Source organism: Symphalangus syndactylus, chromosome 4 (assembly GCF_028878055.3).
Source record: "Symphalangus syndactylus isolate Jambi chromosome 4, NHGRI_mSymSyn1-v2.1_pri, whole genome shotgun sequence".
NCBI lineage: Eukaryota > Metazoa > Chordata > Mammalia > Primates > Hylobatidae > Symphalangus > Symphalangus syndactylus.
The window spans coordinates 23778441-23791565 of record NC_072426.2 but is presented as its reverse complement, the minus strand read 5'-3'; positions in this window follow the sequence as shown (position 1 = coordinate 23791565).

The following is a 13125-nucleotide window of genomic DNA, read 5'->3' as shown; positions in this document are numbered from 1 at the left end:
TGGGATATATTCTCAATTTCACTTTACCCTCTTCACTTTAAAAAAAATCATTTGCAAAAAATTCTTGCTAACATTCAGTAACCTTGCAGTAAAGCAGTCCATTTGTGGGGCAACTCTTTTATGTTGCCCACAGTAAAGTTTTCTGAAGATATTTCTTTCATCACTAGAAAACCTACAAATTTCTTATAGTCAGTAAGCAACTGGAACAAAGGGAAGAGTATTCCTAGAATACTCTTGTTGTTTTGGAAGGCCCCCAACATTGGCTTTCCCTTGTTCTTTCCTTCCTTGACTCCTTCTATTTCTTTCACCTTTAGCTGTATTCTTATCTTATAAGTTTGTCTGTAGCCACAAAAGAGATAGAGTATGACGGAAAAATACCAAGGATGGGCATTTGGGCTGAGTCCCAGTGACCCTGTGTGAATCACTTCCTTTCTGCTGCTATTTCATCATTAATAAAATCAGGATGTTGAATTACTGATATCTGTCTTCTAAACTAGATGACTACTAACTACATTTTCCCTAATATGCAAGTTAACTGGTACAGGTAAGCACTCTCAGTAAACTCTAATTAACTTTACTCTTTGTTTACTTAATAACTCCTTCAAGGTAGAGACAATTCCTCTTTGTTATTGCTTAAGAATCATGAAATTTGCCAGTCTCCTTTTTTTAGGCATTTCTAAAATATTCCTATACTACAGGTAATTTTTTTTAAAAATCTTCTGATGTATTGCCCCTTTCTGGTAAGCCAGGTTCCTTTAAATGTTCTCTTATGTCATTAAGACTAAGTCAAGAAGCCTATTGCTGTAGGGAATGAGACATAAGCTCCATCCAGAATAAATGCATCCCCAGGCAAGGAATCATGAGATTGTGTTATAGGGGACATTCCCACCACACAGAAAGGGAAAGCAGAAGCCTACCCTGAGAGGAAAGGGAAACGGATTTTAAAGGAAGAGTGATGAGCTGCCCAGGTTTCTTAGGGACTATGTTTCCCACTCCCTAAGTCTTGACCAAGGACAGGTGTGTGGTATGGTGAAGAGATAGTTTCCCTTTAACCTAGGTAGCTGAGGGGGAAGTGCCAATAAGGAGGCCTGTGCTATGTGTCCCATGTATAACTGTGGGAAGACACAACTTCACTGGTCCCCTCTGTCTAAGCAGAGAGAAACAGAGTGCCCACTGACTGTCCTTCACCTCCTAGGTGGCACAGAAGCAATGGGGGGATTCCCCCATGTTCTCAATGGAGACATGGAAGATAGGTGAGATGAGAACCAGGGCCATGGCAAAGGGAAGAGGGATTCCATGGCACATGTGCTGAGCCAAATGGAAATCATAGTTGACCCTTAAGAACTACAGCAAGAAAGGTGGGGAATTCCTCCAGGCCCTGGCCATATGGAGAATACAAACCATAAGTTCCCAGCAGCAAAGTACACAATGAGGACAGAAGCCATCACCTAGAGAGCACCAAGATAAGTTTCACTTTCTATCCACATTCAGGAGGCCAGCAGGATGCCCAGTAACCAATACTAGGAAAACCTCTGCATGGGCCAATGAGAACTTAGAAAACAACCAGAGGGCCTGCATGCTAACCACCTCCCCCACCACTACCACAAGGACACATGAGGTCTCCCCTAGACCAGACACACTCATGAAGAAGGAGGAATAAACACAAGAGAGGAAAGAAACAACCCTAATAATCAGAGTAACCTCAGATTTGGCTGAATAATATCCAAAGAAAGCTGATCTTAGATGGAAAATACTAAATTTGCAAAGACTGTTAAACATTTTTAAATTGAGGTATAACTTACATACAATAAAACATGCCCATTTTAAGCCTACATTTCAGAGTTTTGACAAATGTATCACTCATGTAATCACAACCACCACGATCAAGACAAAGAACATTTTTATCATCCCCAAACATCCCCTCAGGCTCCCTTGCAGTCAATCTTCACCAACCCTGGCACCAGAATACCACTGATTTGCTTTCTGTCAATATAGATTAGTTGTCAATATAGATTTCTTTCTGTCAAGATAGAATTCTGTCAAGAATTTCATAAAAATAGAATCAAACAATATGGATTATTTTGCTTCTGGCCTCTTTCACTCAAGATAATGTTTTGAAATCATTCAGTTTGTTGTGTGTATCTGCAGTTGATTCTTTTTATTGTTGAATATTAGTATGTGTTATGGATATACTACAATGAATTTATTCATTCGTTTGTTGATAATTGTTACAGTTGTTTCCAGTTTTACATTATGAATAAAACTTCTATGAACATGAGTGTACAAGTCTTTTTGTGGACATATGTTTTCATTCTCTTGAGTAAACCCCTAGGAAAGTAATTGCTCAATCATAATATTTTAACTTTAGAAGAAGTTGCCAAACTTGTATTTAAAGGTGGTCGTGTGATATTCCCAGTACTAAATTAGAGTTCCAATTGCTTCACAACTTCGGCAATACTTGGTATTGATGGTGTGATTAATTTCAGTCATTCTAGTGATATCAAATGGTATCTCATTGTAGTTTTAATTTGTACTTCCCCAATGACTAATTATATTAACCAGTCTTCATATAATTATTAACTATTCATATATCTTTTTTGTGAGGTGTCTATTCAAGTATTATGCCCATTTTTTACAAGGTGGTCTTTTATGATCAGGATACAGGAATACTTTATATATTCTAGATACAAGCTATTTGTGGATATATGTGTTAGAAATATTTTCTCCCACTCTGTGGCTTACCTATTCATTTATTAATGGTGTATTCTGAAGAGCAGAAGCCATTAATTTTGATGAATTGAAATTTATTATTTTTTCTTTTGTAGTTGATTGCATTTCTCTGTATTAGTGAATAATTAGAAATTAAAAAGTTTTAAATACCACCTTACAGTAGCTTCAAAAATATGAAATGCCAAGAAATAGATTCAACATAACATGTGCATTATTTTTACATTAAAACTACAAAACAGCACTAAGAAAAATTTACAAAGTCCTAAAAAAGAGAGAAAGAGAGATATCCTGTTCATAGATCGGAAGACTTGGAAGATATCATATCTACTCAAGTTAGTTGATAGTTTCAGTGAAATCCCAAACAAAATTCCAGCAGCATTATTTCTTTCTTTTTTCTTTTTTTTTTTTTTGAGATGGAGTCTTGCTCTGTCACCCAGGCTGGAGTGCAGTGCGGCGATCTCGGCTCAGTGTAACCTCTACCTCCCCTAGGTTCAAGCGATTCTCCTGCCTCAGCCTCTCGAGTAGCTGGGAATACAGGTGCCCACAACCATGCCCGGCTAATTTTTATATTTTTAGTAGAGATGGGATTTCACCATGTTGGCCAGGCTGGTCTCGAACTCCTAACCTCAAGGGATCCACCTGCCTCAGCCGCCCAGAGTGCCAGGATTACAGGTGTGAGCGACCGTGTCTGGCCGGTATTTTTTCTTTTAAATTTTTTTCTTTTTTATTATTTTCTTGAGACAGATTTTCACTCTGTCACCTGGGCCAGAGTGCAGTGGCGCTATCATGGCTCACTGCAGGTTTGACCTCCTGGGCTCAAGTGATTCTCCCACCTCAGCCTCCCAAACAGCTGGGACTACAGGCACATACCACCACACCTAACCAATTTTTGTATTTTTTTTGTAGAGATGAGGTTTCACTATGTTTCTCAGGCTGGTCTCAAACTTTTGGGCTCAAGCGATTCTCCTGCCTTGGCCTCCCAAAGTGCTGGGATTATAGGCATAAGTCACTACACCTGGCCTCAGCAGTCTTTTTTTTTTTTTTTAATAGAAACTGACAAGCTGATTCTAAAATTTATATGGAACTGCAAATGACCTAGAAAAGCCAAAATATTTTTAAAAGAAAGAACAAAGGTTGAAGACTTACACTAACTGATTTCAAGACTTGTTCTAAAACCAGACTAATCAAAACAGTGTGATATTGGCACATTATATTAGTGGAACAGAATAGAGAGTTCAGATACAGACCTACACATTTATTCATATGGGGAAAAGTGAATCTTGACTCTTACTGTCACTCCATATACCAAACCTATAGATAGAAGATGTAAACGTAAAAGAAAACTATACAACTTATGGAAGAAAATAGAGGGGAAAAAATCTTTATAACTTGGGAATAAGCAAAGGTTTTTTAGAGAGGACAAAGGCAGCAAAATAAACTCCCCACTCTTGCCTTCGTTTAAAATGGAGACTTATGAAGAAGTTGAAATTTATTATAGCAACAAGTTGTAATTTTTTTCATATCCATATTGTTTTACGAGTAAGTTTCAACCCTACCGCAACTCACTAGAGAAGATTTCTAAATGAACTCTACTATTACCTCTGCGGTGGGGAGGTACTCTTTTAGGGTACCTTTGTAACCCTTAATGTGTCCCATTTGAAGCTCTTTGATCTACACACTCACTCCTGTCTCTGTAGAGAAGCAGGAGGGAAACACACAGATAATGTTTCTCATCATGGAAACTCAGTGTCCTCAGCCATAATTTGTTTGCCTGAGGATTGGCTGGTCCTTGAAGTCCTCAGCAGAAGCCACGTTCAGCCCATAAATATGACCATCTCCTTAGCCAAACATCAGCCTCACTCCTAGCCCATCACTACCACACCCACCTATCCTATAATACTATAAATTTCTTTCAACTCACTGAAAAACTCAGGCTTTATATCTTTTCACACGCTATTCCTTTTACCTTCAAATTCCTTTCTTCCATACTTCCCCACCTGACTTACCTATCACTCCTGATTCCACTGCTTCTATGCCTTAAAACAGGCATCTCCCTCTTCCAGGTTTTTCGAGATCTCTGTGCACGCCTTTCCTGGCATTTATCAAATACATTCTTGTTATCTATTTACCTGTCTCTCTGTCTCCCACTAGACTGTTTAACTCCCAGAGCAAGTCACCTTTGTATCTTCCCCCAATTCCCCTCACCTTACCCAAACCCAAACAAAATACATGCGTGCACACACACGCACCCAAACACACTGCCTGGTTCAGAATAAGAGCTTACTCAACGCCTAATAAATGAATGAAATAAGTTCTGCCTTCACCAGGGAGAACCCCCTCAAGTCATAAGAAATAAAAGCATAAATAACTGTCACTAGTTTTTAAATGGCCATTCAGCTGAAAGAAACATGGAAAGCACTTCGTCTTCATCAGAGAGGTCTAATCTTCACAAAGCAAGAAAATCAACCATTATAACTAGAAAACGAAGAGTATTTAACACAACCAGCTTCTCTCTAAACAGCGCACACCAGAGTGTGGCATTCATGTCACGGAGGTACCAGCCAGCACTCAGAGCTCAAGTGTCTGACCCTTGGAACACAGAATAAGCCACAAAGTAATAACAGTAACAATGATCATTACTATTTAGGGGCACTGAATCCACCAGGCTCTGAATTCACTGCTATATATACATTATTCCATGTTACCTTCATCTTGACCCTGTGAGGTAGGTATTATAATCTCCATTTTACAGACAAAGTAAGGAATGCTCTATCCAAGATTCTACCTCAGGTCTGATTTCAAAGCTTGTCCTCTTATTCACTGCAAACCATTGCCTCTCCCTGGCCTTTAAGCTGCATCTTGGTAGAAGCCATAACTGTCATGTTGGATGTTGTGTCCCCGGCAACTAAACACTGCCTGACATGTGTTTGCTAAATGTTTTTGCTAAATGTAAGCCTCTTGTGGATATTCAGAAAACGATAGATTGGCTCCCTATCACTCCGCATTTTATTACTCCCTCTTAACAAGAATTAAATGTCTGCCTCTACCCCACCCCAGTTAACATCCTGGCCTATGGCTAGGAAACAGAGAGGAAACCATGTGTATTAAAGGGCAATTTTCCAAGTATGAGAGAATTCCAACATTTTTTTTCTGCACAGCCTTTACAGCAGTGTAGCAAAGGGTTCCAGCTGGTAGCCTTACAGACTTCTATCCTAGGGGCAAACTCGAGTTCCAAAGGGACTGAACGTGGGAGGGAAGTTAAGAAACCCCTCTCTCTCTGCTTAAGCTTGCACAGTCTCTGGCCCAAGCACCCAATTGTTTTTTTCCACTTAGAGCCTCTGGATCCTGGAGATGCCTTCAAATGGAAATTGATTTATTTATTTTTATTGTTCATTGACATTACACATATGCCATGAGACAATACATATATAATGTTCTAGGTGAAAAGAGACTAAGACTGCTTTTTTTGATGTGCTTATTTTTCCTTTCTGCTTCTCTCTGCTTAGTCCTCAAACAGATCCTGGTAACGGGAGTAAATAATTACTGACTTCAACCAGAAATTTTTGGATGTTTGTCAGAGACCTTTGGGCACTAAACTGAAACACTGACCTTTGCTAAAGAAACTGCCAAAGCCTCTACATTGTGTGTGATGCTTTGAGGACAGGAACACTTTACATAAGACTTAGAATAAACAGCAGAGTGATTTATATGGTATTTGGTCTACAGAAATGAAGAAAAAGGTACAACTCGTGATTCACATACGAGGCAGACAGTAGAAAGCAAAATTCTTTCCCACCCTTTCAGCTCCTAATCCACAGAGCCACTGATTCTAGGCAACATCAGAAAAATGCTTACTTCTGAGTTGTTGAATGTGCAATTCATAACCAGGAGCTTGCCCCCAACTACATTTTCTGCAGTAATAGGGTTCTGGTATAAAGTTGGGTGTAGTGTCTGGCATAAAGTCAGTGCTCAATACTTGTGTAGTTCCATGAATAAATTTTTGTGTCTAACTCAGTGCCTTGTAGAACTCTTTTATTCTAATTTTGTACTCTTACAGAGTATGGCATTATTAAGTCAGATTATATCGGAGGCATCTTGGCTGTAAAGGAGAACCTGGGAGTTTGAGATGCATTTCACAGAGTCTTTTTGTTCGTCATCAGAGAGTCTATTATTGAGAACAGTGCTGCTCTCCATACCACAATATTTCCTTCACTCTGTAATCACTGCCATCCGCCATGCTGTTGAAATGGGAGGGGCAATGAGTCCATTATTTCAGTCAGCTAGAAATTAACCCCTCATGTCATGGAGTACTATGGAGAACTGGTGCTTATAAGAGTGCAGGCAGAAGAGCATATTTCTGCACTCAGAGTGTGAGATCCCTAAGAGCAGAGACCCTGGAGGCTCCCACTCCCCACTGTATCTCCAGTGCCTAGGATCATGCCTGGGAGAGAACACGGACTCAATAAGCAGTTAGTAAACAAACTTCCCAGTTCTCTAGTTCAGGATAATTTCTCAAATTACATGGGGAAATGGTACACGGAGCTTGAGGAATGGGAACAAGAAACCCTTTCTTTGATCTTTTTATCCACCATAACCAGCCTTCCCAGCACTGGGGTCATAGAACCCTAACTGAATACATCTCACTGGGCACACAGGGGCATGCCTAGGCCCTGACCCCAGACCAGGCCAAAGGTGGAAACAGAAATTCACTGGCAGGTTTGCCCCTTCTTTCTGCTTTTGCAGAGTGGGCCGCAGGAGGGCTCACCTACAGGGCCTGGCACTCGGCCCACAGTCTGCCCCACGTCACACCAGCCATCAAATTCCACAGGCCTGTAGAGATGTTTATTTTTGTGTTCTGTAGCCTCTGCTCACTGCTTGAGCCACAGCAGGTCACACAAAGGACAAGGTGTTGCCAAGGGTGAGAATGTGGTGTACTCTTTCTTTGTAAGACTGGAGACTTGAATTTCTGCTGTGAAATGAGTTAGAAATGATTTTACAAAAATTCCTTCAAGATATGGATGGTCATTTTTGTTCCTATCCTGATAGAAATAGTTATTGTTGAACCAGTTCATTCCACCTCCCTCTAGTTTGGAACCGAAGAAAGTTTGATGAACTTTTAACAAAGTCCTTGGAAGTAATTCCCAGATTCTTTGCGTGTGAGTACAGTCTGTACATTTAAAAAGATGTCCAGTCCGGGCGCAGTGGCTCACGCCTGTAATCCCAGCACTTTGAGAGGCCAAGGCAGCCGGATCACTTGAGATCAAGAGTTCAAGACCAGCCTGACCAACATGGAGGAACCCCATCTCTATTAAAAATACAAAATGAGCTGGGCATGGTGGTGCATGCCTGTAATCCCAGCTGCTCAGGAGGCTGAGGCAGGAGAATCACTTGAACCCAGGAGGAGGAGGTTGCGGTGAGCCAAGATTGTGCCATTGCACTCGAGCCTGGGCAACAAGAGCAAAACTCCGTCTTAAAAAAAAAAGGAAAAAAAAAAAAAAAAAGATGTCCTTAGCCAAACACAGCAACAGTTATATTCTTAATATAAGCCATAAGCCATTTGTTGGATAAAAACGTGTATAAAGACAATAGGCAAAATAAATTTGATGAATTTTCAAATAAATTTTCTTATGAATCACTAAGGCACTTACACATTTGAAGAATCGTGTAACTGTGTAAGATATTCTGTCCACCAACAATATTACATGTACACATGGATTTACAGTCCCTGTACTAAATCTATTGTTCCCTCCCAGTTCTGAGACCGGCCCCTGCCCCGCCCCTGCCCCCAACCCCATGAAGTCCCTGTTTATTAAGAGTAGGACTTGTGCCTTGGAGAACATGAGTTCTTTCTGGTTTACTGGGTATATTATTTAAGGAACTGGGAAGGGAAGACTTCAATAAGGACATTGTTTATAAAGGTATAAGCAGTGTTAATAATATCTAACAACACTATATCATGATAGTGTTGGAGAATAACAGTTACATCAAGTGGAACTTAACAAAGGAAGTGGAGTGCCTTGGGCCTAGTAACAGTGGGAAACTATTACCACCTCTAGACTTAAGGGGGCAGAGGGAGAGAGCAGTTGCTAGAATCTTGGAGAGTTGATGTAGAAAGTCCCTGTTGAAGGGAAGCAGTCAGTCCACAGGATCTGACAGTGAAAGAGCCAAGGAGGTAAACACATCAGCCACACCTCCTCCTGCATTCCAAGTCTCAGAGGTAATTGAACCCAATGGGAGCCCAACTGATGCAGTCCATAAATGTTTTCAGCCTCCCAGGTCAGAGAACAGGGTGGAAGTGGGATGAACAGTGAACCTGCAGGGGGAAACAGAAACTGTGTTGCATACCAGTGTGACCTGTAAGCTTGCCTTGCAGCATTCTAGGGCTATGGTAAAAAGGTGAGGTCAAGTCCTGAGGTCAAGTCCTGAGCTCACGCTGGGCTTTGCCTTTAAACTAGATCAAGTTGCTGATTTTACCAACTCAAATCTTTTAGTATATTTCAAAGATGAAACTCATCTGTGAAACCAACTTCCTCTTTCACAGCTCAGACTTAAGCACTCCCTTAGTTTCAGCCACCTATCACCTTTATTTAAATGGACAACTATAAAATCTGCATCTCTGCTTCCGATCTTTCTCCCAAGTTACAGACTCAAATTTCCAATAGTCTGCAGGGTACCTCAAACTCTCATGTCCAAAAACACTGGCTATTCACTCCTGGAAACACTATTTTCTTAATGCTCTCATCGTTTCCAACTAGAAATGCTAAAAGCTTTGAGTCATTTTGACTCCACCCCAACTCTCATTACAAGTGAATCCAACTCTTATCACTTATTTTTTGTAATCCCTCTCACATCTGCCCTCCCATCTTTATTTTCCATTGCCTTGTCCCTGAACTGAGCTTGAGCCCGTCCTAGCCTGGCTTGTTCAGCCCTGACTCTACCTCTTACTTATGGACTGACCTTATTTAGACTTCTCTGCCACTTACTAATAGTGAGCTGTCACTTAGTGTCTCAGTGCCTCATTCCTTATCTGCAGGATAGCCCCATGTTTAGTACCTACAGCTGGGGGCAAAGACCTCCTTTTCCATGATTCTGTGGAGTGGAGACTCCAGTAGAGTTAACACTCCTGGCTCTTCTCCTTCTCCTCACTTTTCTCCATAAGAGGGGTTGCTTATCTGTTTCCTTGAGAGAAATCGTTGTATACACTCACCTCACACTCTTTCTCTCTCTCTTTTTTTTCATGTGGTATCTGCCTATTTGTAGAGAAGCTCATCTTCCTCAGCAATTCTGTGCTATAAATAAAATAGGGGAAGATGCCCTTGCAAGGAGGCCTGTGGTTGTTTACGAGCTGCCAATGACTACAACTTGGCTCTTTTTCATGAGCAAAGTATTGCAACCCTACTTGGCTAGTTGTCCTAAGCCTCATTCCTTAACTATCAGTATTATTAGCCTTTAGGGTGGCATTTTGATCTTCATCTGTTTAATTCCTGTTTCTACCTCTAAATTGGCTTAGAACTTAGGGAAAATATGAATGTTTTGTATTGGTCCTTTCAAATCCCAATTCCTACCCCACAGAGTTGTTCAGAAAATGAAACGAGGTAACCCATATTATATCACAAAGCATTGGTCCTGTCCACAGTAAGCATTCAAATAAATGTTAGCTATTACTACTATTGTTATTGTAGACTGCCTCCATGAGCCTTACATAAGGGATAAAAAACTTAAAATTTCAATGTCCCATGATTATTATGATTTATATATCATGATAGTGTTGGAGAATAATAGTTACATCAAGTAGAACTTCATAAACTGAAAAAGAAGCTCTATCACCACTCTCTATCCAAAGACTTGACGTAGAGGCATTTACATGTCTTCTGAGGCTGGGTGTGAAAAATGTTCTGAAAGAGAATTTATCTGAGAAGGAGGCTTATAAGAGGCCCTTTAGGTCATGATGCAGCTGTAAATAGTAACACGACATGGCTCAGAAAAAGATTTTTAAAAATAAAAAAGAAACCCACATTCCTCTGACAGGACACCCCTCTCTCAATAATTCCAGGGTTTTTTTGCCATCCCACTCCACCCTCAGTTATAATACTACTCTTTGAGGCCATTAAAACTGCTGCAAATATGAATACCACATTACATTTTGAAGCACATGGAACAGTGCCCTTGGCATGAGGTCAGACATATCTGGCTTGGAAACCCTACTCTGATAATTACTAGCTCTGTGATTTTGACATGCAACTTAGCTTTCTGAATCTGTCCTGCTGTGTACATTGCAGTGAATATTTCCTTTTAAAGGGGGCTTTAATGAGGGTTAAATGGCAAAATACATGTAAAAGCATCTGATATCTATTAAATATTCACTTATTAACAAATACTAATTTCCTTCCGTATAATACCAGCAAATACATTTTTCATCTTCATTGATTTCTTTCAATAATTTTCCAAACTAAAAAGTAAGAGACTGTTCACTACAGTAGCTATACAGGAGCATACAGTAGGTACAAAAAAATGCTTAGCTAAGTTATTACATATACCAGTTACTAGATCAAACAGTGACATGATTAGAAAATTAGTAAATATATATCTTAGTCATCACTAAAATACACATATTTCTTTTCTTGGAGTATCAAAAGGAAAACAGACCCAGTGTCTCCATCTTTCCAAGTCAATTTTCCCTTATGCTATGCAGACAACACAACAAACAAGAGTTAAATGGAGTGAGGGAGACTGGGAAAATGAAAATAAGAGGGAGAACTATAAATCCAAGAAATGCCATGTTTCTTGAACATTTAAACTAATTTTCACTTCTTTGCAGTATTTAGTTGACTCTTTATTTTGAACTTCCACCGAAATTCTTTACAGACAAATATCTGTATACTAAATATCTGTGTCTATGTTCTTTCCTTTTTAATGATTTTTCCTAAGTTGTACACAAATGCTATGTCCAGTCCCTGAACTATTAAAAGCCTCTATAAATGACAGCTCTGAGGACTGTAGCAGCACACAAAAATGCCCATCTATGTTGGGATATTAACTCTAAATCAGAACACAAAATGTACATGCTATGAGTACAACTGTAGAAATACATACGCATAAGGACAAAATAAGAAATGAATGCAACAAAATAGAAAATAGCTGTGTGAGGAAACTGAGATAATGAATGAGCTCTTCCTGTATTTTCTGAATTTCCTGGAATACTCATGCTCTTTTTATGCAAAGTAATAAAACCACTTGTACATAGTGGCAACTGAGTGTGTACATTTTATTTTTTTTCCATTTAACATCAGTTCACATCCGCTTGTCTATATACTTGGCATAGTTGACATTTGTCTATATATATATATAACAAATTTGTCATATATATATATATATATGTTTAGGTTTGCTCTCTTTATTTAAACTTATTGAGATTTTATCATTCCACTAATACCTGAGAGTTTTGCTTTTGGGACTACTGTTTCATACATGGATTAAAAGTTTCCCCCTCACTTTTTATCTGCCCAAGAAGCCAAAAACAGGAATCTATTGATGGATAGATAAACTGTATGACTATTTTTTTAAGGTTGGCTGCTATCTAATTGACACTTTGTTTCTTTTTTCTTGTGTGTGTGTGTGAGAGAGAGAGAGAGAGAGAGTGTGTGTGTGTGTGTGTGTGTGTGTAAAACAAAAAAAAATGTATTCCAGCATGGTTTTTCACTATAATTTTCAAAAATTGTTTTCCTTTTACAAAGTGATGCAACATTTGATGAGTAAATAACATGGAATGAAAAAGTCCACTTTAGGACAACTGCACTAGACAGAATGAGAATGCAATGTTCTTTCTCATGGCATTTCAGGCTCGCATGAGGAAATCATTCTCTTTTTCTTTCATAAACTTCTGAGAGAATGCTGACAATGATAAAATTGTCTTCACCGGAAGCTAGGAGAGAAACAAGTTAATATTTTCAGGATAAAAATAAGTAAAGGCTTGAGTTACGCTGAATAGTTTTAGAATCTTTGAATGAAATAGCCCAAACAGAGAAAATAAATTTTTTGAATTTCTGAAAAATAATTAATCATCTAAAAGATTGAAAAGTACAATTTAGTCTGTACTTAATGATTTGTGTCTTAAATCCGTACTCCTCACTTAGAATAGAGTGTCAAATAGTACAAACCCAGTTTACTTTGGATTCTCATTTCTCAAGAACACAGCAAAAAAAAAAAAAAAAAAAAAGGCTAAAGTATAGCTACAGACTATGGTACCAAGTTAACATATATTCTTAGAAGCATTCCAAAGGCCAGGGTAGTCAATGTATTTTTACAATGTACTCTACACTAATAAGTTTGAGGTTATGGGTTTTACATCCATGAATAATAAATTTTAATCACAGTGTGGCGGAAAACAGTATCACG